The sequence below is a fragment of the Phascolarctos cinereus genome, unplaced genomic scaffold (assembly GCF_003287225.1).
Source record: "Phascolarctos cinereus isolate Bilbo 61053 unplaced genomic scaffold, phaCin_HiC Scaffold_3;HRSCAF=262, whole genome shotgun sequence".
Taxonomy (NCBI): domain Eukaryota; kingdom Metazoa; phylum Chordata; class Mammalia; order Diprotodontia; family Phascolarctidae; genus Phascolarctos; species Phascolarctos cinereus.
In genome coordinates, this window is record NW_027555736.1 from 87,617,901 (window position 1) to 87,641,159 (window position 23,259).

Sequence of the window (23,259 nt, forward strand, 5' to 3'; positions counted from 1 at the left end):
GCAATTCCCACAATAGCCCTCTAAAGTCTGAAGCACTATTGCCCTCATTTTACAAATGAGGAAACCAAGGCTCAAAAGGGGTATGTGATTTACTTATAATCACACACCTGACAAGTAGCAGAGCAGAGATTTGAACCCTAGTTGCCTGAAGGCAAATTCAGTGTTCTCTACCTCTACACTCCAACTGCTGCCTGTGAAAAAACCATGTTTCCAGAAAGTTTAGCAAGAATTGTTGGGCCTATCCCAAATTTCTTCATGTTATTTGGGGCCCTTATGAATCAAACTCTTTTCCAGGTATGGTTTCTTTTTATGTTTGTTTTACTAAATTAATCTAGATTGATTTCATGCAATAGGAATGTAATCTTGGCGGCAAAATAGCATATCTTACAAGGTAATGTCAGAAGCTCTGTACAATCAGAGAACAAACATCATTTGATATTGTGGTCAAAGCTCAGCTATTGTTTGCTTTAACTCCCAATTGCTTGTTTCAGTTACGTTGAGAATGAAAAGAAGTCCAACGCTAGTCAAAAGACAGAAGTTACCTTAATCCAGACTTCTAGAAAAAATCAAATCTTTTTATCTAGGCCTCAAGCCCATTTGTGACAATGTTGCTGGCAAAATGGATTTTCCATATAAGCCAGGTCTACTGTACCAGGGATGACAGATAATTCCCTGTTCTCTGCACCTTCACATTGTGCTATCAGTCTACTTGTTTTAGATATCTGAGGAAGTGACCCCCAGGTAATTTTAATAATCCAGGTCAGATATCTCGGGGAGAAAACTAGTGTGAAGGGGCAATCAGAGAGAAAATGAGTGTGCTTACCCAAATCCTAAGACCCAATATGAAGTGTTGATCTGAAGAAAAGATGTACCAGTAGGAATGTGGTGGAAGAAGGAGGCTAGCTTATACCATGCAAGAGTAAAAAGTTCCTGTATAGGCACATACTCCGCCCCACTCTCAGCCTATTGTATAAAATGGGGGCCATGGTGATAGTGTAGAAAAGAAAATCTAAGAAAAAGGGAGATACGGTTTTTGAGTAATTGAAAAGATAACATACTTTGAGATAGCTGATCCCCTAAAAAGGGTGATGAGTGCCATCTATTGGTAAAGAGTAGAACTTCAGAGTGCCTTACAGGAGCTACTGCTGGGGAGTTGAAACAGAGGGTGGCAAGTCTTTTTGAAGAGGGCAGAACTGCCAGTTATGGAGATCTGCCAACAGAATTGGAAGATGAGGAGGGTAACATAAAAGCTTGGTAGTATGGTGGCTGAGGGTAGGAGTGGGAATCAATGATTAGCAGCACCTTCTGAGAGTTCCTGCTGGAGGAAAGCAACATAATTGCGATGGAACAGCAGGAGTAGAGATAGGCTGTGTGTAAATCCTCCATTTGCTGTCTGCGAAGCTGGAAAGCACGAAGCCATGGTGAAGAGTGATAATTCAGGGTGACAAACCCAGACTGTTCTTGGCTGTTGCCTTCCTGCCCAGGGCAGAAGTCAGTTACAAACAATGGCACAAGTCTCCAGTGTCTAATACAGTAGCTGGCACAAGTAGGAGTTTAATAAATAATTGTTAATTGTTTGATTTGGGGAGGGTTTTTCTTTGGGAAAGGGAGTATTGTTATTTCATATGGACTAGAATTTAAGTGCTACCTATTTCCATTAACTTGTACATAAAATGGTTCCTCTTTTGAGCCTTGGGTATCTATGTGCATATAAGGGGAGATAATGGCTACCTGTGGGAAATACCAAATATTGAAGTTTAAAAAAACCCTTCACTTTACTATTTTAAAATTAACAAGAATTTATTTTCTCTCCCTTTTTCCTTTTCCCTGGGTGATGGTTGGGAGGCTGGGGGTGAGGAGAAGGAAATCCTTGCAACAAATACATATAGTGAAGCAAAACTAACTCCTGCATTGGCTATATCTGCAACTTTATGCCTTCTTCTGCATCTTGAGTCCTTCACCGCTCTGTCAAGAGGTGAGTAGTATTTTTCATAATCTCGTTCAGTCATTGCACTGATTGGAGTTCTTAAGTCTTTCAAAATTGTTTGCCTTTACAATGTTGTTGTCATTTTATAAGTTGTTCTCCTGGTTCTGCTCATATCTCTTCAAATTTGTTCACATGTGTGTCTTCTCAAGACACCCAGAAACTGTTCCTTCCATCATTTCTTATGTTACACAAGTATTCCACTATGTTCATATACCATAAATTTGTTCAGCCAATTGATAGCACTTCTTGATATTGAAGTTCTCAGGTCAATTGAGTAGTGGCAGAGAGAGAGAGAGAGAGAGAGAGAGAGAGAGAGAGAGAGAGAGAGAGAGAGAGAGAGAGAGAGAGAGAGAGAGAGAGAGAGAGAGAGAGAGAGAGAGAGAGAGAGAGAGAGAGAGAGAGAGAGAGAGAGAGAGAGAGAGAGAGTAAGAAGTCCTCAAGATGTACCCAGGTCATTTATTTTATAAGAGAACCTCTGAAACAAGGGCTATACATATTCTTTTCAAAGTATGCTATAGTGGAAAAACAAAAGGCTTGGAGGCAGAAGACTTGAATACAGGAGGAAAAGTTTGGCTAGGAGATATCTGAGGTCCTTCCTAATCTAAGTGCTAGAGCCAAGTCTTAAATGTAAAAAGAGAGTCCTTCACTCTGAGGAAACTGAGGATCTGAGAGGTTGTGACTTAACTGAGGTCACATGGTTAGTGAATGACAGATTTAGGACTAAGTTCGTTGAGAGAAAGGACCATGTTTTTGCCTTTCTTTGTATCCCCAGTGCTAAGCATAGTGTTTGGCACATAGTAGGGACTTAAAAATGGTTATTGCTTATGTTAATGATGATGATAGCCCAAGTCTCCTGACTCTAAATCCATTGTCCTTTTTGTGTGACCTTGGGCAAACAGCCTTCATCTCTTCTCAACTCAACTCATCTCTTCCAAATTTTACTATAACTCCTCTGGACAGATTCAAGTCTTTCCCTTCCACCTACAGCTGTCCCTTCATAAGTTCTTTCCCCAAGTCATAAAAAAAAAATCTGTCTACAGGAAAAATGGGCTATCATCTCAGGAGTTTGATTCTATAGGAAACTGAATCAAACAAAGTGACAATTCTCCCCTTTAGTGACTATAAGTTTCTTCTCCCATTTATTTCACAATTCACAAAATGCAGAAAACAATGATTCCCTTTCGCCTTCCAGTAATAAAAATAACACTGATAACATATCACAATAATAACCTAATTATAATAATAATGATAATAATAATGCCTAGCATTTGTATTAGGGCACTGTGCTTACTTAGGGTTTTACAAATATTCTCTCATTCCATCCTCTCAACAACCCTGGGGGGTAAGTGCTGTTATTACCCTCATCTTACATGAGGTAGACAAAGGTTAAATGATTTGCCCAAGATCATACAACTAGTAAGCACAGGAGGCCATATTTGAACTTAGTTCTTCCTGGTTCTAGGCCCAGCTCTCTGTGCACTATGGCACCACCTAGCTGACCATCATATATATAAATGATTAGAACCTTTGTGGGCTGTCAGGAGAGAGCACCACCGAATATACAAAATTCTGTCAGTTTGTGTAACATTTGTAGTTTGAAAGGGATTTCACATTCCTTAGCTCCCTTGATTCTCACAATCCTCCATGGGAAAGGGTAGGGATTATTATCCTCCATGGGGGGAAGGGACATATAGTAGAAAGACCACTGGGTTTGGAGGCAGAAAATTTGTGTTTGAACCCTGGCTTTTACTCCTTATCAGCATTGTGATCATGTAAAAGTCAGTTACCTCTCTAGGCTTCAGTCTCCTCATTTGTAAAAGTAGAAGATTTAGACATGGAAAAGACTTTAGTTGAGATTAACAAGTCTATATGAACATGTCTCTTGGACACCTGCAGCAGAGGGAGCTCCACTTAGGAGGGATGCTGGCATTTCCCAGGGCCACACACAAACAGAAAGTTCTTCCCCATCCTCTCTGCACAGCCAAGTGGCTTTATGACAACCTGCTCATCACCATAGTGTCATTATGGGCTATTTTATGGTGTCTGAGCTATCAAACATACATGTCATCCTTAATATGAAACAACCAATACAACAGCGCTGGAATGTAATTAATTCAGAGGCAATGAGATCACTAGGGTACTCGGGGATGAAAACAGAAAATGAGGGGTTGCCAACACAGGTACTTAAGAGACAAGCAAAAAAGTAATAACAAAAGCTTATTTGAGGCATAATGGATGGAGCACAGGTCTAAGGGACAGGAAAACCTTGGCTTAATTGGACCCATTTTTTAGATGAGAAAATCAAAATTTTTAAAAGCAAAATAACCCGCTCAAGGTTGCATAACCATTAGGTAACAGAACTGAGGCTCAACTCCAGGTCTATTGATGCAAAACTTAGGAAGATCTAAATTCAAAGGATACCTCAGACACTTACCGTGTGACCCTGAACCCCTTCACCTATTCCCAGTTTAATTTCTTCATCTGTAAAATTAGAGTAACAACAGCATTGTCTCTCAGGGTTCTTCTGAGCCTCAAATGAGATAACACACATAAAATGCTTTACAAATCTGAAGTATTATAGAAATGCTAGCTATTGTTATTATTTTATGGTGTTTTATGCTTTACAAAGTATCTTACACATATTTCTTGAGTCTCCTAATGACCAAGTATAGTATAAGCAATGCAAGAATTATCATGCCCACTTTTCAGATGAAAAAATTGAGACTTAGAAATGCAAAGAAACCTGCCTAAGGTCACACACCACTACAAGGTAGAAGAACTGGGACTCAAGTCCAGGTCTATCGATGCCAAAAACCTCAGGCTTTTTTGACTATAATTCATAGGATAAGAGTTGAGATGTTACCTGATCCTCATTTTACAGTTGGGTAAACTGAGGCCCAGAGAGAGACTAAACAACCTGTCCAAGCTCATACAGCAAGCTAATGGCAAAACCCATACTAGACCCTAGGCCTCCTGACAACCAGATCAATAATTTCTTGATGAGTTGGTATATTTATGGAACCAGTGACTGTGTTTCAAATGAGTTAATACCACCTGGCCAATTACAGCAACAGATGGACCTGGCTAGAAGAAAGCAAATGGAGACAGTGTGGCTGATCTGAACAGAGGAGTTCATTTTGTCAGCGGCCTTGTAATCACGATGTATAGGACAGCCTCATCTCTAGGCAACTAGGACCGACATTTAGCCCTAGCAACGGCCAATAATAGATAGCAGCACCTGCTGCCCCTGCCTAAAATGAGCCAATATAGACTACCCATAGAGTACCTTCAACCTCCCCAGATTGATTTAAACCAGAACTTCAGGGTGAAATGTCACTCTAGGTTCCCTCAGGCACACCATTGCACCCCCTACATCCTAGGCCTTCTTAGAGTTTTCCATTGCCGTTTACTTTTAAACTCCCTTCCTCTAAAGAGAATGGCCTTAACATGACTTTATATATTTGGGAGCAGGGAGAAAGGGGAAAAGACATGAGCGTACATTAGGCAAGTCAATGGAACGTTGAGAAAACCCAGGCCTGACCCAAGAGGCTTAGAAGGATAAACATGCCTTTGCTAAATTGTACGTAAGGAGTTGGTAAATGCAAAGAAATTGGAAGGTTTGCCTTCTGAATTTGAGCTCATTGGGTTTTGGTAAGGGATTTAAGGCACAAAATGAAGCTTCAACTCTATATGTGCTTTCATGTGAACTTAAATGTGTAGTTAAAATATTTTTATGTCTCTCTTTAGCAACAAGAGCAATGACTACAACCACCTTAACAGTTTTTATAAAACTCAACTACACACATAATGACTGAAATTAATTATCTAATAGCAGATTAAGTACCTACTGTGTACAAGGCCCTGAGGAGGCTACAAAGGTAGGCAATATATTTTCCCTTCCCTGTGATAGTTTACAATCTAATTGGGAAGATAAGCGCTATACTCAAAAAAAAAAAAAGGATAAATTCAACAAATATTTATTAAGTACCTACCAACCAACCAAATGGGTACAGAGTGCTTTGTATCCCCCAAAGAATTTAAATGTGACAACATTCCTGACCCTATGGAGTTTATGATCTATTCATTTTGCTTGAATGTACTTTGAATGGTAGTTGCTAAATGGTCTCAAAGACTTGATATAATCAAAATAGAGCTTGGTTGCAACCCCAAGAGAATTATTGTGGTGTAATGGAAAAGATACAGTAGTTGGAGCTATGAACTGATCCAACCATTCTGGACAGCAATTTAGAAGTATGCCCAAAGGACTATAAAACTGCACACACCCTTTGATCCAGCAACACTAGAGTTATATCCCAAAGAGAGTCAAAAAAAGGGAAAGGGACCTATTTGTGTAAAAATATTTATAGCAGCTCTTTTTGCAATGGCTAAGAATCAGAAATTGATGGGATGACCATTTACTCAATCCCCCATACCTTCTCCTCATCCTGGTATCCTCTTATGGCCCTGAAGACCCCTGCCTGAACCAAAACACATATCAGAGTCTCATCTGGGGGAATCTGGTTGTGTTCTTTAACTATGGAGCATTAACACTAAGGCATATTCCAGAATAGATATGCCTGTGTCTAGGATTTTTTTTTCATTAATAGACTCATGGGATCATGGAATAGAAGGGATGTTAGGAGAGTAATAATAGCTAGCACTTAAGTAATGCTCTAAGATTTTCAAGATACTTTACGTATTTATCTCATTTGATACTCAGAACAACCCCGGGAAGTAGGTGCTATTATAGCTTTTTCAGACAAGGAAACTGAGGCTAACAGAGGTTAGGTGATGACCAGGGTCACACTGCTATTAAGTATTTGAGACAGAATTTGAATTTAGATCTTAGAGATCCTACTTTCTTTGATTTACATATGAAGAACATGAGATTGAGAGAGGCAAAGCGATTTTTTTTTCCCAAGGTTTTACAACCAGTAAGATTATTGGAATTCCAATTGATAAACAAGTCAAAGGATATGAACAGGCAATTTTCAGACAAGGAAATCAAAGCTCTCTATAGGCATAAGAAAAAATGTTCTAAATCACTATTGATTAGAGAAATGCAAATTAAAAGAACTCTGAGGTACCAACTCACACCTATCAGATTGGCTAATATGACAAAAAAGGAAAATCTTGGATGTTAGTGGAGTTGTGAACAGATCTAAACATTCTGGAGAACGATTTGGAACCAAGCTCAAAAGGGCTACCAAGCTGTGCATACCTTTTGATCCAGCAATACCACTGCTAGGTCTATATCCCAAAGACATCCAAAAAAGGGGAAAGGACCTATTTGTGCAACAATATTTATAGCAGTTCTCTTCGTTGTGGCTAAGAATTGGAAATTAAAGGGATGCCCATCAATTAGGGAATGGCTAAAGAAGCTGTGGTATATGATTGTAATGGAATATTATTATGCAATAAGAAATGACAAGCAGGATGATTTCAGAATAACCTAGAAAGACTTACATGAACTGATGCACAGTGAAGTGTACAGAACCAGGAGAATGTTGTACACAGTAACAGCAATATTGTTCGATGAAGAACTGTGAACAATTTAGCTATTTTTAACATCCAATGATCCAAGACAAACCCAAAGGATGAATGATGAAGCATAGTATCTACCTCTAGAGAAAAAACTGATATTGCTTGAATACAGGCTGAAGTGTGATATTTTAAACTTTCTTTTATTTTTTCTTTTATTCAGATCTTCTTGTACAAAATGACTAATTTGGAAATGTTTTACATGATAGCACATGTATGACCTAAATCTGATTGCTTATCGACTCAGGGAGGGGGGAGGGTAGGGAGTAAGGGAGAGAGAGAATTTGGAACTCAAAACTTGAAATAAAAAAGATAAAAAAAGAAAAAAAAGATATAGTAGAACATAGTGGAAGAGGACCTAGGTTCAAATTCTAACTCTGACAACACATTCTGTGTGACCTTGGACCAGTTGCTTAACTCTGGGCGTCAGTCTTCTCATCTATAAAATAAGATGACTTGTAACAACGTTCTTTCTAATTTTAAGTCTATGACTCCCCCAAGTCTCTATTCAATTTGATGGAATCCAGGATCTGGTCTTCAACTTCATGGGTTCAGAAACTCAATTTTATTAGCGTATCAGTAGTAACCAGGTTTGGGGAAGCTGATTCACACTAATAATATTCACAAGGGCAAGAGCCTGACTTAACAAGAATGAAAATTTGCTCATTTATAATGGGAACCATACTGGGTACAAGAACTGATAACAGTTATCCTCACAGGGTACTTTCTGTCCTGGTAAATGAGTGTGCTCAGGAGACCAAATTATAAAATCAGAAGGCTGTATGGTGAGCACAGAATAAGATAAAATAATTGGGTCTTCTGAAGGGTTATTTCCATCTAGCTAGGGACATCCCCACTCTAGCCAAGTCTAAAGAACCAGAATGCATTGAGTAGGCTCAGAGTATCCGGTTCTCTGAAGAGCTCTGGATAAACTTGACAATAACCATAGAGACTACAGTATAAGAGGTGCCCCTAGGCTGGACGTGATTAATTGTCAAATGAGTGCAATGAACAGTAAACTTATTGCCAAGAACAATAGGCTTGGAGGGGCCAGAGAAGGATTCTGGAGGAGGTGGGCCTTGAAGGATGAGTAGGTTTAAGATAAGTGGTAGACTCAGGGGAGGGGGAGGTGAAAGTTAATGAATAAAAACAAGGAGGTAGGAGTGAACAAAGTATGTTTGGAGAACAGTCCATAGATTGCCTTGACTAAGGGTGAGTGGGTGGAAGGAAGCAGTGGGGCGATAAGGAGAATATGTCATCAACCAGGATGAAGAGGACATTCAATGTATTGCCTGCACTGTCAGAAGTTTTCTGCTTATAGGCAGCAGTGAGCCACTGAAAGCTTTGAGCAAGGAGAGACTTGATCAAAGGTTTTTGGAAGATTATTTTGGCAACCTGCATGGTGGATTGGAGGAGACAAAAATGCAAATGTTCTCGTTTGAAATTCGATGATGGATTGTAAAAGACAGTCATAAATGTTGGGGAAAGCTTGCAAGTGCAAGGGGGGGCTGGGTGTCAACCTAGATAATTAGCCAGATCTTAAGCCCTGATCCCTTAACCAGAAGAGAATTTGTTTCAATCAGATTCCCTTCAGTGTCACTTTCAGTTCATCCAGGGGCAAAGATTTCAAATCTACCCTTACACAAGTAAAGGGTCTGTCCGGTACATCTATGCATACCACGTGTATAGAATTCAAAGTTGGCTGAAAGTCCCCTTCTTTCAGATACCAGGAAGAGAGTTGAGACATTGTTGTCTTAAGAATGTTATTGTCTTTGTCCCCTACTGAGCCTAAATTTGCCTTTCCAATAAAACTGGCAAAGAAATATAGTCCTACTGAGCATCAAGGTACTGTTGCGCAGTGTGAGGTGGAGGGAGTGTTGGAATCATGCTTTTTCATTTAATAATTATTTCAAACTGAATAATAACCCTATCTTTTTTTTTTTTTAGCACTTTAACATTTCAAATGGCTTCCTCATGCATTATCTAGGTTTTGGGTTGTTTTTTTTTTTTTGCTTTTAAAAAAAACTTTGCAATTTCGAATTTCTTCTATAATTAATTTCGCATGAAAATGAATATAGATTTGAGGCTTATGATGCATTATATGCTTGAAATCCCAAACCAAAACATAATTGCCCTTGAGTTGATGAAACCAAAGGTATGCTGTTTGCACTCATTTAAGAATGCCTGACATGGAACAAAATTTGACAAATGTGATTCTTATCTTTTCCCCAAAGAATAAAGTAAGTTTTAATTGACAGTCAGAAAAATAAAAGTCACAGAATTGTAGCAAAAACTGAGCCAGGACTTGGTTTTTCAGCATTAGACTTTATTTTTAAATTTTTTTCCACTCTTCTCCTCTCCCCCCAAGGGGGGGGTTTTGCTAAATCTTTTTCAAAGAATGAGAGCAAGTTGACAAAGCTACCCCCACAATGTGTAAATAGCCTCTCTCATCATGAAGGAAAAGTCAATAAAAACGTATATATTTTTAAAAGCATTATCTAAAAAATTAACGAGGTAACGGGCAACTGTCTTTTAGAATCTGTTAATCATTTTCCTTCTGTTGGGAGGGAAGATCAACACTTACCGCTGATAAGGTTGTGGCTGGAATGGGCCAGACAGAGGGAATCAGAATTCTGAGCCAGGGAAGGATCTTAGAGAAACAGCAAAGGATTTAAATCGATCACTGCTTGTTAGAGCCCAGAGGGACCGTAAGATCACTTAATACAACCTATTTTACAGAGGAGGAAACTGAGGCCCAGGGAGGGGAGCTTGAATTGTTTTCTGCACTCCATCTCCCATATCTAACCCATGGAGAATGTATTCCTTTAAATTTCATTTTAACCATTCTTGTATTTTGCCTAGGGATTTCCTGCTTCTAACTCCCTCTATCTACACTGTTCTCTTTAAACTTTCACTTGCTATTGTGTGGAAAGCTAACTAGGGGACCCCAGAGAGGTTGTTAGCTCCACTTGGGGAGGGGGAAGTGGAGGAAGCAGAAATAGAGCAATGTTCTTTATTGAGAGCACTCAAGTGGCCCAAAGATTTACGTCAAATATTAACTATTTTTCTACCTCCTGCTACCTAGGAATGCATCCTGATCCAGTGTGCCTTAAAGGTATTCAATAATATCAGCTCCTGTGGGTCTTTCAGTGTGAAGACGTGCTACTGTGTTAGGAGAAAAGTCACTTATTCAGAGATACAAAAGCTCTGTGCTTCATCTCTTTCCCTCCCCAACCCCCACACGCTCACCCCCATCACCACCACTAGGCACACTGCCCAGCCTACACTTGAGATTGAGTGCTGTTCCCTTCAGAACCTGGGGTGGAGGGAGGAGTGAAAGGGGAAGAGGTCTAGTCTTGAGGGAAAAGTAGGCTTATAAAATACGTAGTAACCCAAAAAAAGCAAACTCATTTTTCCATTCTCTTTCTCAAACCCTTAATCTCACTGAATGGCATTTGGAGGATCATAGCTTTAGAGCTGGAAGAGATCATAGGGGTCATCTAAGTCCAGAGCCCTCATTTTACACATGAGGAAACAAAGGCCCAAGTGTCTTGCCCTGGGTCATACAGGTAACAAGTCACAGAGAAGCAATAGGGCTCTGTTCTTTCATCTCCAGATCTAGCATTCTTTGCCTTTCCCTGTGTTTTCCTCTAATGAAAGTGCGGCCAATGTGGTTACTGGTTCGATAAAGGGAACAGGGTCCACTAAACTAGCTTTTTTAAAGACCTCCGCTGGAGTAATTTTTTTTTGACCCAAAATTGAAAGCATTTTAAAAGGCATTAGTATTTAGGAACATCTGATCATAGAATTCAGAGCTGGTAGGTCTACCTTATAGCCACAGGTCATAGACTAAGAACTGGGCATGAGCTGACAGGTCACACAGGAAGGACAATCTCCCCTCTGTATAGATCGGGAAACTAAGCCCTAAGGAATGATTTCCTCACAGTCGTACAAAAAGTAATGAGTAGACCCAGATTTCAAACCCAGATCCAGACTCCAATCCATTATTGAGAAGGCTGCCCACTAGCATGGCCCTGTGCAGGAGCAAAGTGGCCTTGGAGTCCACAAGAGCTGGATTCAAGTTGCCCATGTAACACGTTCTCATGGGCAAGTTATTTTACTTTTCAATCCCCCATGCTACTAAGACTAAGTTTCTGCTGAAGTGTCTTTCATAACTAAATGAAAACACAGGTCCAAGCTACCCTCTCCTCTACCATTTAAAAAAAAAAGTGTGACTAGAAAGCCAGAAGTCTTCTTTATCTGCCAGATCCTTCTCCTATCTAGCTTTGCAGATAATTAAAATCCCACGATTTTGGATTTTCATTCATCCCTCCCTATTAAAAAACACTAGGGCACCACCACCACCATCCAAAAACCTGTAAATGCCTTATAGAGGAGGGACATGCAATCAGTCAGCGAGTAAGTGACTGAGGCAGGATTTGAACTCAGGTCCTCCTGACTTCAGGGCCAGTGCTCCAACCACCTAGCTGCCCTAGAGGAGTGACATTTCTAAACTTATTTATAATCTTAGTGTGAAATTATTAAATCCTCTAATTAAAGCACGAAGCAACATAGAGTTGAGAATACCTAAGTTTGCATCCTGCCAAAGGCATGTCCTTAGGCAAGTTATTTTACCTTTTTTTCAGGCTCAGTTTTCTCATCAGTAAAATGGGAATAATAAGAGCACCTAGGTCATGGGGTTGTTGTAAGAACTGAATGAGAAAATCTATCTTAAAGAGCTGTGTAGATGCTAACTAGCATTAAAAACAAAGAAAGCCAATTGTTAAATTTTCAGTGTGAGTATTTATACCTCAGAAATTGGCCGAGTCTACAAAGTTGGGTTTAATTTATTGTCTTGTTGACTGTCTAGACTTAAGAAAGTGATGGAGAGCAAGTTAATAGTGCAGATTAAACTACAAAGTGTGTTCTGAATGCATTCCCTGCCCCCCAGAGTCAGTTTTAAACATTTACCAGTATACCCCTACTTGGAATGGAATCCCAGCTTCCTAGCTATGTGAACACAGGCAAGTCAACTTAACCTGAGTCTTGTTTTACTTAATTATGAAATGAGGGAGGTCACTTCCAGCTCTAGATCTAGTGAGGGCAAGCATTTAAGAGAGGGAGGAACACAGCTCTGTGATGAAAGGTCAAAGGATGCCTGGCTGAGGGCAATGGGGACAGGCTGCACTGGGGTGGCAGCATTTGAGTTGGTCATGGAAAGACAGGTGCGATATCTGTAGGAGGAAAACAGTGTGAATCATTGTGTTTTCCAAGCTGCTTTCTTCATCCAAGATTCTGTGAGGAATGACTGCTCCATGTCCTACTTTCTCTACCCACAAAGGTTTCCACTGGAGACGCTTAGGTTCTCCTTGCACGTGGTGTTGGCGACAACCCCCTTAACTCTTACTTGTCTGGACCCGGCCACTCTAGAGAAGCCATGGGAATTCCTGGTGGGTCCCAAGAAACAGTCCGCATTATAAATCATATATATATATATTTTTCAACTCTTGCCAAATCCAGAGTGACTCACTTAACAATGACTCAGTCTAATTGCTTATTACCCTCAGAGCTGGTTTAGTATTAAAAGTTAATTATTAAATCAACAGTCCTTCATTAACACAGATGCCTGCTTTTGTCTATAGGCTGAGTAAATGCCTCCCCCTTTGAAATGCCACATAAAAGTGATAGATACCCTTTCTCAAAAAGTCCGAAATCTGCTAGTCTTTTTTTTTTTTTAGTGAAATCTACAACAAAGAGCTCCTCTTGTTTAAATATAGAAGTGTAAGGCAGATAAGGTTAAGTAGTCTGGCTGCTGGGAGAAGCTGAGCCTGGACTCTGTTAAGATAAGGGCACTAGAGGGTTTCAGGGAGTGTGCATTGTACAAGATAGTGGTATGAGTTACAATACAGAGGCAGAGGATTCAATGAAAAGAAGAAGCAAATGGAAAAGAGGCCAGAGATTGAATTGATCGAGCCCACATGGGAAAACTCGTATTTTGTTAAGGATGCAAAGAACAGCTGTCCCATAAAATGTTAGCTTTGGAAGTGACCTTATGAGAATTATGTGGTCCTTGTTTCACCACTCTCCACCTACTCTCCCCCTACCGCCACCCACAACAGTAACATACAATTTGCAATAGTTTTAAAGTTTACAAAGGCAAATTATTCCACTTAATTTTCCTAACAGCCTTGTGAAGTAGGCAAGGAAGCTATTATTATCCCCATTTTACTCAAGGGGAAACTGAGGCCCACCAAGAGGGAATCATTTGCCCAAAGTCATTCAGCTAGGGTTTTGAAACATGGTTCAGCATGTGCTTATATTTGATTCAAAAACAGAGCCCAAGGAAGAGTTTGGATGACAAAAATGACTTCAGTTCAATTCAACAAGCACTTATAGGTGTCTTTAATGTGCTTCTATGTCTAGGAATGCAAAACCAAAAATAAACCCTTGCCCTCAAAGAACTTACACTACACTGGGGGTAAACATGTACAGAGATGAGCAAATACCATGTAAAATATACAATAAATACCAAGTAATGGGGAAGGGGATACTAACAGACAAAGGTTGGAGGCTTAATCAGAGCATTAAAAGGGGTTTAGGATTCTAAGAGATGGAGATGAAGAAGGAGAGCATTCCAGGCATAGATAAATTCAAATTCTGTGAAATTCCTTTAGGGCTACAACAATAATAATAAATGACATTGATGTAACACTTTATTTACATTATCTCATGAGATATTATTGTTCCCTGAGAGATATTATTATTATTATTCCCATCTTTCAGAAACTGAGGCTTAGAGAGGTTAACCACTTTGCACATGGCCCCAAAATATCAGAGGAACCAACTAAATTCAGATTCTCCAGACTACATACATGCCTAGATATATGCATCCAGGACTCTCTCTACTATTCCTCCTTGCATTATATGAGAATGCAGCACATCCAAGAGCAAAATTGTAATTGAGTACATGATAACATGTTAGAAAATTAAATACCAGAATTCAGGGGGAGAAAAACAATTCATAGGCATCTTCCTGGTGACCCACTGTCTTTCTGGCTCCCTTCTTTCCTCTGATGTCCTTTTGGGGAAAACTGTAGTAGATCGGTATGAACAACTTTTCCCCAAGTTTCTGTAGCACTATGAAATGGTTAAATTTGGGCTCAGTCAATGCATAAATTGGTGTTTATCTGCTGAAAAGTATCTTATTTAGGTTTCAGATTTATAATCCTTGGTTTTTTCATAAAAGTCAGTCATTCCCAGAGAAAGAATGTGGGTTAGATTTATAGGATCTGCATTAGTCTTTAAAACCTAATGCTGGTCTATGACTCACCATAAGTAATGTTTTTGCTTCAGCTCTGTGACATTCACGTGCACAGAGAAAGATTCAAATCTTACCCTGGAAAGTCAGTCCTTGGGAGGGAGGAGTATGGGGGGGCACCCTGCTAATTATAATGGCGTCAATAGTACTGCCATAGTAAATTTTCTGTCAGCTGCGCCTTATAAGTCTTCTTTCAGGCAGTTATAGTCAGCAGTAAAATCTGCTCTGGTTTGAAACTTGGCAAACAAGTCCACAGCTAGGATGAGAGCATGGCTTTTTCCTCCCAAATTATTGGAAATAAACAATCCACCAGTGACGCCAATTAAAAATTATAAGCAAGTAAAATAAATTATTAGATGGCCATGTTTAGTGACTTTTGTAAGACTGGTCATTTTCCCCAGCAGCTCACCTGTGTTATAATGGAATTTCCCTCGGAGTTTTAATTTTTATTTTTCCAGTGTGAAATGGGGTCAGATATGACACCATGGAAAAGGGGGCTATGAGGCCTTCTCAAAAAAAAATATTTTGCACAATAATTTCATAGTACATTGCCTTTTTTCTTCATGTTTCAGATTGGAAAATTGTATGTCTAACCTGAGAGCATCTACATCAGAAAGAAAGAAAGAAAGAAAGAAAGAAAGAAAGAAAGAAAGAAAGAAAGAAAGAAAGAAAGAAAGAAGAAAGAAGAAAGAAGGAAAGAAGGAAAGAAGGAAAGAAGGAAAGAAGGAAAGAAGGAAAGAAGGAAAGAAGGAAAGAAGGAAAGAAAGAAAGAAAGAAAGAAAGAAAGAAAGAAAGAAAGAAAGAAAGAAAGAAAGAAAGAAAGAAAGAAAGAAAAGAAAAGAAATAATAATCAGAAGCCATTTTGTTCCTAAAGCCCCTAGCTGGAATCCAGGGTAGGAGGTATTTGGGGAGCAGGAAAGGAGTAGGGGTAGGAGAGAGGTGAAAGGGGTAGAGAGAAAAAAGATAACAGACATTTGATTAAAACAGCCTGAAGAAAACATCCACTTAAACTTTCTCCCAGAAAAAGCCAAGGTGAGGGGCCCAATGCAAGAAAGGGGTTGGGAGGGGCAGGAAGGAAGGCCATATAGATTGGGCTTTCAGCCAATCATAATAAAACTGTGCCTTGGAGAGGGGGGGAGGTTTGCCAGTACTGAGAAATGAAGAAGGATGAATTGACAGAGATGAGCAAAGGACATCCAGTTCTACCAAATCCTGCAAAGACCAGTTCAGTGCCAAAGGTGAGATCATTCAGATGAATGCCCTTGAGCATGTTTGAATCCAGATCACATTTTGAGAATGTTAGAACTTGGATAGAGGAAAGTGGAAATATCAAAAGACAAGTGAATTCCCCTCAAAGAGGTGAAACTCTGTCAAGCTGGATTGTTGATATCCTGGCTATGTTTAGTATAGAAAATCTTGATGGCTGGGTCTTTCTTAATAAAGAGTAGGTCTCAAATTCCTCTTTCCTTGATCTCCCCTTATTCAGCTGAAATAATTCTGAGAACTCAGTGGGTCAGATGACATTTCCATTGACCTTCTCTTGGTCTTTAAGTTCAGAAATGTTAAAGGCCAGTACTCTCTTTTACAAGGGATTTTAAAAAGCAGTGGACTGAATAAAAAGACAGTTTTGCTCTAGAGAGAAAGAAAGATGTTTATTGAGGAACAGTAAGTACTCAGACTCTGAGGGAATTTCTTAGTTCGTTATAGACATACAAATCCAACAAACAGGTTTCTAGAAAAAGAGAGCAAGACCCTAAAGGTTCAGGTCACATTTATTTCTACAAATAGAGTAGCATTAGATTACCTTTCCTGACTAGCCCACTTACGATTAACTTGACACCAAACCACGTAGGATTCCCTGTTCCAAACTAGAGAGAAAGAGAAAGAGGAAAGAGAGGAGAACAAAGAGAAGTAAACGGTTCTCCTCTGTCCACTGGAAAGTTTCAACTGCTGTCCAAATCTAGTAAGATGGCATTTCACAGGGATAAATGTAAAGTCTTACACATGGGTTCAAAAAAATCAACAACACAAGTACGTGACGGAGGAGACACAAGAGATATCAATTTGAAAAAAAAAATTACTGGGGGTTTTAATGTGCTGCAAGCTCAGGACAAACCAACAATATAATATGGCAATGATCTTAGGCTGCCATAAGAGAGACATAGCTTCCAGGAAAAAGGAGGTAATATCTCCACTGTATTCTGCCCTGGTCAGACCACATCTGAAGTATTGTGGGTAATTATTGGCACTACATTTTGAGAAATATATTAATAAGTTTGAGAGGAGAGAAATCATCATGATGGAGGCCTGAAGTTTATTCCATGCAAAGATCAATTGAAAAAAAAACTTGATGTTTTAGCCTGGAAAAGAAAAACCTTAATTGGGGGAGGAGAGGATGACATGATTACTCTTTTCAAGTATTTGAAGGGATAAGTCTCACAAATGAGGGATTAAGCTTTCTGCTTAAAACCAGAGGAAAGAACTAGAAACAATGGGTGAAAACTGCAAAACAAAACAACAATAACAAAAAGACTACCAATTATATACCTCACAGAAATCAAAGACAGAAACAAAGGTCAAATACATTCCAGAATACTCAGAGCAACATTTTTTTACAGGAGAATGGCAGAAACAAAAATTATGACACATTCATTTCATAAAATATGGTTGTGCAGTAAGAAATAACAAATATGAGGAATTCAGAGAAATTTAGGAAAACTCACATGAACTTCTATGGATGGGGGCCAGCTGGACCTGTGATTTCATTGATTTAAGCAATTCTCTGGTGAGCAAACTCCTTCCACCAAGTCAGGTTGACAACTTGTGTGCAATTTGTAATCTTGTCAGTGGTGCTAAATTCATACAGAATGGGGTCACTAATCCATACGTAAAAATTCCTGTGGGCCACATATTGACTTAATTTTAAAATGTAATATTATCTATATTGTATTTTATTATTTGTGGACAGCATGTAGTCCATAGGCCATGTGTGTGATACCTCTGGCCTAGAGCACTGAGGCTAAGTGACTGGCCCAGGGTCACACAGCCAGCATATATCAAAAGTGGGATTCCAACTCATATTTTTCTGGTTCCAAGGTCCTCCCTATCTACTGCAAAAGCAGACAAGACCTCTTACATCACTTTAATAAGCAAGGAATCACCAACTACAACTCTTCCAGTAAGATACAAGACTTCACGGGGTTTTACCATTGGCGCTTCCATGGCATCCTACATCCCGCTAGGTCTTGCCATCTGACCTGTTGATGGATCCTAAAGACCCCTGGGCCTTATTATTTGCTCTGTTGCTGTCCCCCAAGGACTATTAGGTTTTTCCACCTGCCTTGCAGCTCAACCTCCATTAGAATGTGAGCTCCCTGAGCAGAGACTATCTCAATTTTCCATTTATATCCCTAGCACTTAGTTATCCCTAATATTGAGCACATATCAAACACTTAATAAATAAGTCTCTTAGCAACCTTTGGTGTCTAATCCCCCTACTAGACTGGAAACTCCTTAATGGTAGAGAGGGACCATAACATAGAAGCTCTGAATATTCCCCAGCACACAGCCTAGTAAATATTTGTTGTTGTTAGGAAAGCTGTACAAAATGAGGCAGATAGAAGTGAAGTAACTAGATCCACATCACACAGCTAGTTGGGGGTAGAGACAGGTTTAGAACATGGGTCTCCTGAATTCCATGCATTTTTATGTTCCTATATTTTCCACTGTAGTACGGCCCTGCAGTTTCGATGAGGTGAGCTGATTTTGACATCTATAGTGACTATAAAATTATATCTAATTATAAAAAAAGAAATGTCTATGTTTTTCTTTAAATTTTCTAGAGGAGGATACTCCACATAGCCCCTTAAAACCCTTTACAACCTTGTTCCAACCTGCCTTTGCAGCCTCATACATTACCTGCTTTGAGGACCTACTAATAGGACCTTCTTGCTGTTACTTACAGATAACATTCTATCTCTCATATTGGTGCCTTTACACATGCCATCCTCCATTCCTGGAATGGCATCTCTGACTCTTAGAATCCCTAGTTTCCTGCAAAGCTCTGCTCAGGCATCACCCTCTATATCCATTTTTCTCTCAACTACCTACCTATTATTGCCTGCCCCCTAATTAATTTATTTTTGTTTCATATGTACACAAGTACACACACACACATATGTATATGTTGCCTTCTCCTATAAAATGTAAGGACAAGAACTATTTCATTGATGTTGTTGAATTGGTATCACCTAGAATAGTGTCTGGCACAAAATAGGGACTTAATAAACACTTGCTGGTTGATTAATTGCTATCAGAACCATGAAGGAACCTGGGAAAACTTATGGGGTTTAGCTAATTAAAGATTTAATAGGTTTTCAGTTTAATAGGGTTTAATGGATGTGCTGGGAATAGTTAAAAGGACCCAAAAGTTGGGAATTAGAAGCCTTCTGAAAGGTTACTGAGTCAGAAAGGAAAGAGTATAAAATGGTGGAAAAGTAATGTGGAAATAGAGGACAAATAGCTAGCTTCCATTTTTAAACTTGCTGAACTTACCAAGGACTTGCTATTTCTAAGAATGTCCCCCTACACAGTCAGGTGCGATTCTTCAAAGGAAATTCCAGTGAACTTGTGGGTACGTGGACCCTCAGACTTCTTTCTCAAGAACTAATCTGATGTTTGTCAAGTCCATAATAAAAAAAGAATTTTTAAAAAAATAGTCTGAAATGACTTGGAAAGCACTTGACATTTTAGGTTAAATTTCAATCTTTTTACGTTGTTATATCTTAGTTACCTTACCTTTTTTCATTGAAGTGGAAGTGATTGATGCTTAAGTAACTTCAACTATTGAGTAATGTTTATTCAGACTTCAAGGAAATCAAATATAGTTTAAAAATAAGGTGATGGGTTTCCCTTGCCCTGGCACAAGTTAAAACCTTTGAAAGTCCAGTATATTCCCAACTGCCTCCTGGTAACAGAGATAAGCTAAGAACTAAAATGATCAATATATACTGTGATATAAGTGAATCTCAAATAACACTTAGAAAGCCACCAGAATTGAGCCTGTGGGTTATAAATATTGACCATGTCTTTAATTGTTTTGAGAGTAATTTAAGCCTTTTTTATATAATTCTTTCAACTTTGGACCACAATCTGCCAGAGGCCCCTGGGGACAGCAATGGAATAGTGTCCCTGAGTTCTAGTTTTCTCTTTAGATAATACTACCTCTCCCATTGAGAATTTTGCAGGGTAACCAGTCTCTAGGCCAGGGGTGTGGAACCTGTGTCCTCAAGGCCACATATGGCCTGCCACACTTGAGGACCTAGAGGGCCACATGTCACCTGAAGACCATCATTTCCCCACCCATGCTCTAGGTCAAAGGAGAACTGAAACATCCCTCAGCATTGTTGTATCTCCAATTATTGATGTAAACTGTTTTAAATGACCTCTCTGAATGCCAATTCCCACTTGCTTCTCAACCCCTGACAAATCTGTCTTCCATTACCTGATTGAAAATGCACTCTCCAATGATCTCTTTATTACAAAGGTGAATAGCCTTTTCTCTATCTGAATCATTCTTGACCACTCTATAGATTTTGACATTATCAACCACTGCCTCCTCTGGGATACTCTCTTCTCCCTAGGTGTTAGTGACATTTCTCTCTCCTGATTCTCTTGATACCTATCCGATCATTCCTTTTCAGTCTCTTTTGTTGGATAAACATCCTTTCCCAGACTTACTAAATGTAGCTTAGAATCACAGGTTTCTATCCTGGACCCTTTTCTCTTTTCTTTCTGACTCTTTCTTTTGGTGATTCCCACTTTCCTCAATATCGTGCCTGTGCAGGTGACTCTCAGTTCCAAATCCAGTCCTGATCTCCCTTCTAAACTTCAATCCCACAAAAATAAATGTTTGCTGGACATCTCCAATTGGATACCTCATGGGCATCTACAACTTAAAATGTCTAAAACAGAATCTATTCTCTTCCCCTCTAAACTCAGCCTTCCATCTAAATTCTCTCCTTCTTTTAAGGGGAGTATCATCGTTTCAGTCACCAGCAATCTTTAGCTCTCGGTTTTCCTTCCCCTTTATTAAATCAGTGGTCAGACACTGCCACTTTTACCTGCACAATCTTCTTTCAGGATGGTCTTCTCTCTATTCATGTAGTGACCAACCCAGCTCAGCCCTGTTGATTTCAACCTCTTGGAATCCCTACTTTCCTTCAAGTGACAGAAGACCTTTCTAGAAGTTATCAGTGCTCTTCCCCAAATTACTTTGCATTTCTTTTGTATGTAACTCCTACCTACTTATCTGTGTATATATTGTACCTTTTCCTCAGTAGAATATAAGCTCTCTGAAGGCTATTTTGTTATTCTTTGTATCTCCACTGAATACTTCAGTTCCTCATACATAGCTGGTGCTTACTAAGGACTTGCTGAATTGAACAGGCCTCATTCAATTTTCTGTGGCTCATAGGAGTAGATTTTTGGCCTAGTAAGTCATCTCTGTTTATCTAAGTTGATGAAAGGTAGCAGTGGTTTGAACAATCAAAAACCATGCTTGCAGTTACGTGTTGCAACGGAGGACTGGCTAAGCTCATCCCTTGTGAGCATGTAGAGTGGACCGAGCTGATGCAATCCTCACATGGAAGACGAGGGGTGGGGAAGGCTGCTTCCAGAAAGGTGTGATCAAATGTCATGGATAAACCTTGCTCCTGGATTCCGAGCAAACACAAGTGTCATTTTTGGTCTACTTACCATGGGAAGAAGAGGAGCTGTCTGATTGGCTGTCAAGCCAGAACCAAGAATGCTTACAGAATGATCATCAAATGTGAACAACTTAGCTACCCTGATCAATACAATGTTTAAGGCAATTCCAAAGGCCCCTTGATGAAAAATGCTATCCACCTTCAGAAAGAGAACTGATGGACTCAGAGTACAGACTTTTTTTTTACTTTTTTTTTTACTCTATTTTTCTTGTTTGCATGTGTTCTCTTGCTACAAGGCAAGAGGAAATATGTTTTACATGACTTCACGTGTATAATTTATATCATATTGCTTGCCTTCACAAGGGGTGAGGGAGTGAAGGAGAAATTTTGAAGCTCAACATTTTAAAAAAATTCATATTAAAAATTTTACATGTAATTGGAAAATATTTAATGAAATAAAAATATACTTTAAAAAAATTTAAATGCTTACAAAATTCACTCAGAGGAGGGGAGGAAAGGTTTCTTTCCTTCCTACTTTGGGAAAACATGTTGTCAGTATTAGGTTGAGAGAGAGAGAGAGAGAGAGTCCTCCAAGCCTTAGTCTCCTTACCCAATGAAAATGGGCCTCTGTCCTTTAAACATTTGTGTCTGTTCTTCCCTGCTCTTAGGCGACAGCAGATCTGACTAGAATGAGACTTCATGAGTTTCAAAAGGCTGGGAGACGCAGAGGTCCAGGAGCAAAGGTCAGAGACCAGATTTTTTCAGACAATTGAGCACTCAATCTTCTTGACCCATCATAAAAGTGGTTTCAAGGCTGCAGTGAGGGTGCAATATCTACTATCCATCAGCTGTTCAGCATTCAAAGTGAACTTGATGGAGCAAATGCATTGTAAAAACAGTTTTAATTTTGAACTCACTCTCCTAAGAGACCAGGGTAGTGTAGGGGAGTGTCATGGTAATCAGAAAAAATATTTGTATTTCTGGTCTTACTATACATCTTCTCAGTAAATATTCTTTTGTATAAGCTAATTGATGTTAATTGGTTAAATTACCCTGGAGTTCTAATCATTGGGATTACCCAGAATACACAAGGATGGAGGAGGGTCCAGGCAGATAGGACTAAAGAATGATCTCATCTCATCCTAGGTACCCAGGAAGCCTGATGAACAGGTGTCACCTTATTTTAGGGGACCTGACTCATCATTTTGAGGGGGAGTAAAGGATTAGGAGCCAGAGAGTTTTACAATGTCATTTATCATTTATATTAATATAAAAATGATTCTTTGGTCCCTATGTACCCAACAAATTAAATTAGTAAGAGGCAGCCCAGAACTCTGCTGATAGTAAAGCTCAAAATCTTTCATCATGAGAATGACATTTCTCAATATAAATTGATAAACTTATCAGACCAATTATAAATTAATCAGATCAATGTTTATTGAATATCTACTATGTGTAAAGCACCTTCGAGTAACCCACTATGTGCTACTATGCAATAGGAGCTGAGGATGCAAAGACAGAGAAGAAACCCTCCCTGCCCTCAAAGAGCTTACCCTTTTTCAGGCACAGCTCCTGCTCTCAACACCCTACAATATTGTTGGGGAAGTAAGACATGTTTACTTGTAGAATGAGTACTAGGATCATAGACTTCCACAGAGATAGAAGGCACCTCAAAGCTCTTCTTGAGCAGAAGGGGTCAAACATGA

The 23,259-nt window shown here is 39.3% G+C and overlaps 1 pseudogene; it reads left to right on the forward strand.

Moving 5' to 3' along the window:
* The window catches only part of LOC110209614 (eukaryotic translation initiation factor 3 subunit C pseudogene), a 54,244-nt pseudogene that overhangs the window by 386 nt on the left and 30,599 nt on the right, over nucleotides 1–23,259 (forward strand).